A 5,200-nucleotide genomic window follows, 5' to 3' on the forward strand; every position below is an offset into this window, starting at 1 on the left:
TGGAGAATGGGGCTGAGGTTCAGTGCTGCTGAGAACGCTTGGGGGCAGAGGGCAGAAGCCGGATCAAACTACCCAAGGCACAAAAGAGATGCATTGGCAGAGGTAACTAAGGGATTCTTGACCTGTAAGTTCAAGCATGATAGAATCTAGGTACAATATGATCCTGAATATGAGACTATGTCTACACTCCAGTTCCCCCTACCTCTGCTGTATTCCGGGAAGATTCAGTCACATGACAGCAAAGATGATCCCCAGCAACCCCAGGTTAGAACTAAGGAAACCAGAGGAAAAAGAGACACACTGCCTCCCCCAGCAACCGCATCAATCTGTATCAGTGATGTGTCCATCCCTGAACCAATCGCATCATACAGAAGCACGAGGTAGCCCTGATCAGCCTGGGTGGTGTGCTCCTGCGTCAACGGAAGTGAGGCGGGGTGTTGAATTCTCACTGTAATGACGAAGAGTTGGAGATTTCAGCTCCTAAGAGGAAAATATCACCCCTTTGTCTCTATCCCAGCATCCTCATAACATACACAAGTAGCTGATGTATTCTGCGGGGGTGAAGGTCTTAATCATTCTATTATATGCTGTAATTGCGCTGCCTCATCTTTTTTTCATGTCTTTTGTTCATCTTCTTTTGTTGGAGTTTTAGGTCTTTTATATGTTTCTTACTTATTTATAGGGTCTGCCCCCTCAGAACTCTTCTTTCTTCTTTTCATTCCCTCCGTCACTCTCTCTCTTTTCTTCTCTCTTTCTTCCTCTTTCTCTCTCTCACCCACTCCTGCCCTCCTGTTTCAACCCTCTCTTCCTTCCTCCCTCCCTTCTTCCTTCCTTCCTTCCTTTTTCCCTTCTCTCCTTGTTTGTTCAAAATAACACACGGGTGGCTCAGACAGTAAAGAATCTGCCTCCAATGTGGGAGACCCGGGTTCAATCTCTGGGGTTGGAACACCCCCTGGAGAAGGGAATGGAAACCCACTCCAGTATTTTTACCTGGAAAACACCAGGGACAGAGGAGCCTGGAGGGCTACAGTCCATGGGATTGCATAGAGTAGGACAGGACTGAACGACTAACACTTTCACTTTCATACATTTCAGAGGGCTTCCCAGGTGGCTCAATGGTAAAGAATCTGCCTGCCAATGCAGGAGACGTGAATTCGATCCCTGGGTCAGGAAGATCCCCTGGAGAAAGAAACAGCAATCCACTCCAGTATTCTTGCCTTGGAAATCCTGTGGACAGAGGAGCCTGACGGGCTACAGTCCATGGGGGTCACAAACAGGTGGACACAACTTAGCGACTAAACAAGAACATACATTTCAGAAGTGAAATACAATTGCAAGGCTTAAAACAAAAAATATCCGTGGCTCGCCTCACCTTTCCTTACCAGTTATTTCCACAACCAACAGGTAATCATTTAAAGCTATATTATCTCTTTATTCTGGGCTTTCCTGGTGGCCTAGCTGTGAAGAATCTGCCTGCCAATGCAGCAGATACAGGAGACATGGATTTGATCCCTGGGTCAGGAAGATTCCCTGGAGGAAGAAATGGCAACCCACTCCTGTATTCTTGCTTGGAGAATCGCATGGATGGAGGAACTGGGAGGGCTGCAGTCCATAGGGTCACAAACAGTCAGACATGACTGAGCGACTGAACACATCTCTTTATCCTAATATTTTTTGCTTCCCATTTCTAAATAGCAGGCTTATAAATAGTATATCATTATTTTTTCAGTCACTTCAGTCTCTCAGTCATGTCCGACTTTTTGCGATCCTGTGAATCACAGCACGCCAGGCCTCCCTGTCCATCACCAACTCGCGGAGTTTACTCAAACTCATGTCCATTGAGTCAGTGATGCCATCGAGCCATCTCATCCTCTATCATCCCCTTATCCTCCTGCCCCCAATCCCTCCCAGCATCAGGGTCTTTTCAATGAGTCAACTCTTCGCATGATGTGGCCAAAGTATTGGAGTTTCAGCTTCAGCATCAGTCCTTCCAACGAACACCCAGGACTGATCTCCTTTAGGATGGACTGATTGGATCTCCTTGCAGTCCAAGGGACTCTCAAGAGTCTTCTCCAACACCACAGTTCAAAAGCAGCAATTCTTCTGCACTCAGCTTTCTTCACAGTCCAACTCTCACATCCATACATGACCACTGGAAAAACCATAGCCTTGACTAGACGGACTTCTGTTGACAAAGTAATGTCTCTGCTTTTTAATATGCTATCTAGGTTGGTCATAACTTTCCTTCCAAGGAGTAAGCATCTTTTAATTTCATGGCTGCAGTCACCATCTGCAGTGATTTTGGAGCCCAGAAAAAATAGTCAGCCACTGTTTCCCCATCTATTTGCCATGAAGTGATGGGACCAGATGCCGTGATCTTAGTTTTCTGAATGTTGAGCATTAAGCCAACTTTTTCACTCTCCTCTTTCACTTTCATTAAGAAGCTTTTTAGTTCTTCTTCACTTTCTGCCATAAGGGTGGTGACATCTGCATATCTGAGGTTATTGATATTTCTCCTGGCAATCTTGATTCCAGCTTGTGCTTCTTCCAGCCCAGCATTTCTCATGATGTGCCCTGCATATAAGTTAAATATGCAGGGTGATAGTATACAGCCTTGACGTACTCCTTTTCCTATTTGGAAAAGCAGTATTTCCATGTCCAGTTCTAACTGTTGCTTCCTGACCTGCATACAGGTTTCTCAAGAGGCAGGTCAAGTGGTCTGGTATTCCCATCTCCTTCCGAATTTTCCACAGTTTATTGTGATCCACACAGTCAAAGGCTTTGACATAGTCAATAAAGCAGAAATAGATGTTTTTCTGGAACCCTCTTGCTTTTTAGATGATCCAGCGGATGTTGGCAGTTTGATCTTTGGTTCCTCTGCCTTCTCTAAAACCAGCTTTAACATCTGGAAGTTCACGGTTCACGTATTGCTGAAGCCTGGCTTGGAGAATTTTCAGCATTACTTTACTAACGTGTGAGATGAGTGCAATTGTGCGGTAGTTTGAGCATTCTTTGGGATTGCCTTTCTTTGGGATTGGAATGAAAACTGACCTTTTCCAGTCCTGTGGCCACTGCTGAGTTTCCCAAATTTGCTGACAAATTGAGTGCAGCACTTTCACAACATCATCTTTCAGGATTTGAAATAGCTCAACTGGAATTCCATCACCTCCATTAGCTTTGTTTGCAGTGATGCTTCCTAAGGCCCATTTGACTTCACATTCCAGGATGTCTGGCTCTAGGTGAGTGATCACACCATCGTGATTATCTGGGTCATGAAGATCTTTTTTGTACAGTTCTTCCATGTATTCTTGCCACCTCTTCTTAATATCTTCTGCTTCTGTTAGGTCCATACCATTTCCATCTTTGCATGAAATATTCCCTTGGTATCTCTAATTTTCTTGAAGATATCTCTAGTCTTTCCCATTCTGTTGTTTTCCTCTATTTCTTTGCACTGATCACTGAGGAAGGCTTTCTTATCTCTCCTGGCTCTTCTTTGGAGCTCTGCATTCAAATGGGAATATCTTTCCTTTTCTCCTTTGCTTTTCACTTCTCTTCTTTTCACAGCTGTTTGTAAGGCCTCCTCAGACAGCCATTTTGCCTTTTTGCATTTCTTTTCCATGGGGATGGTCTTGATCCCTGTCTTCTGTACAATGTCATGAATCTCCATCCATAGTTCATCAGGCACTCTGTCTATCAGATCTAGTCCCTTAAATCTTTTTCTCACTTCCACCGTATAGTGGTAAGGGATTTGATTTAGGTCACACCTTTATTTTTTAGATAATGTACATCGGCATCCTACACAGAAGCACATTTTTTTAATCTCTTAAACCACATGCTTTAAAAATGTGTTTTAAATCTCTTAAACCACATCTCTTAAACTTATGCACATCTTACTTCATTCTCACAATATGGTTATATCATAGTTTTTTATTAAGTCAATATTTATTTTTAACAAAATTGTGATTATATATACATTGTTATAGTTCATTCACATAGTACATTTGTAATTATATTTTCTTTCTTTGTAATATGTAATTTTCATTTACTTTTCCTAGTGTTTATATTTGACTGGGATGTTTTTGTTTGTTACTGTTGCTCATTTGTTTACTTGGTTTTGTTTGCTTGCTTAGTCTTCTGTGCATTCATTACTAATAAATCAAACCAATATTGTAAAGGAATTATCCTTCAATTAAAAATAAACAATTAAAAAAATCTCCAAACTCTCAGATTCATCTCAGTACAAACACATCAGATATCTCACCAGTCCATTATGCTCTTCGGGGGAGACTTCCAAGGGGTGGCCTCCAGTTGCCCTGCTCTAACCCAGGGTTGTCCAGCTGAAGGCCTGGCACCTCCCTCCACCAGAAAGCTTGGAATTCCCTTCGCCCATTTCCTTTGTTAAGACCCTCTGTCCTCTGACCCTGCATCTTCTCTTTTATTGTTTACTCTCTAGCTTTGGTGGAGCACTTTCTCAATCCATTTCTTTAGAAAATATAAAAAAAGATAAAGTTTTGAGACCCTGCATGTGTAAAAAGTATTTCTTCTGTCCTCACATTTAGCTGGTGATTTGAGTGTGAAATTGGGTGGATTCTTCAACAGGAAGGCTGTATGGCAGATCTGTTGATGATCTCTTCTGCCCCATTGACTTTGGTTTCACTGCCCAGAGCTCTGATCTGTCAAATGTTAGGACTCCTGGATTGAGCCTCTGCTTTTTAAATATACAGTCTCCTATTTTCCATCATTTTTGTTCCTATTTTATCCTTTGTTCCTACTTTCTGAAAAATGTCTTCAATGTTTTATGTCTATTAGCTGTGCTCTATTTCTGCTACTGTATTTTATATTTCTTTCCATTTTACAGAATAATATACCCGCTTTTATAGCTACTTGGGTATTGTTATTATTATCATTATTACAAAAGCAACATCTTCTAGGAGTCTTCTATGAATAGTGTAGAATTTGTTGATTTTTCTCTCTGTTCTTGTATTGTCTCTGGAGTTCATTTCACAACTTCTGCTTTCCTGATATTTACCTTTGGGTCTCTATATTCATGTTACAAGCTTTTCTCAAATGTCTGATGTTTGTTCCATGCCTCTTTCTTAGCTTTTGATGGTTTGCTGGCCATCTTTGGGTTATTTTGACTTGTAGAGGCACCATCCAATTTCTTCCTGCATTTTCACATTGTGTTCTCTCTATGATTCAC

This window comes from Cervus canadensis, chromosome 20 (genome assembly GCF_019320065.1).
Source record: "Cervus canadensis isolate Bull #8, Minnesota chromosome 20, ASM1932006v1, whole genome shotgun sequence".
In the NCBI taxonomy this organism is placed as follows: Eukaryota; Metazoa; Chordata; class Mammalia; order Artiodactyla; family Cervidae; genus Cervus; species Cervus canadensis.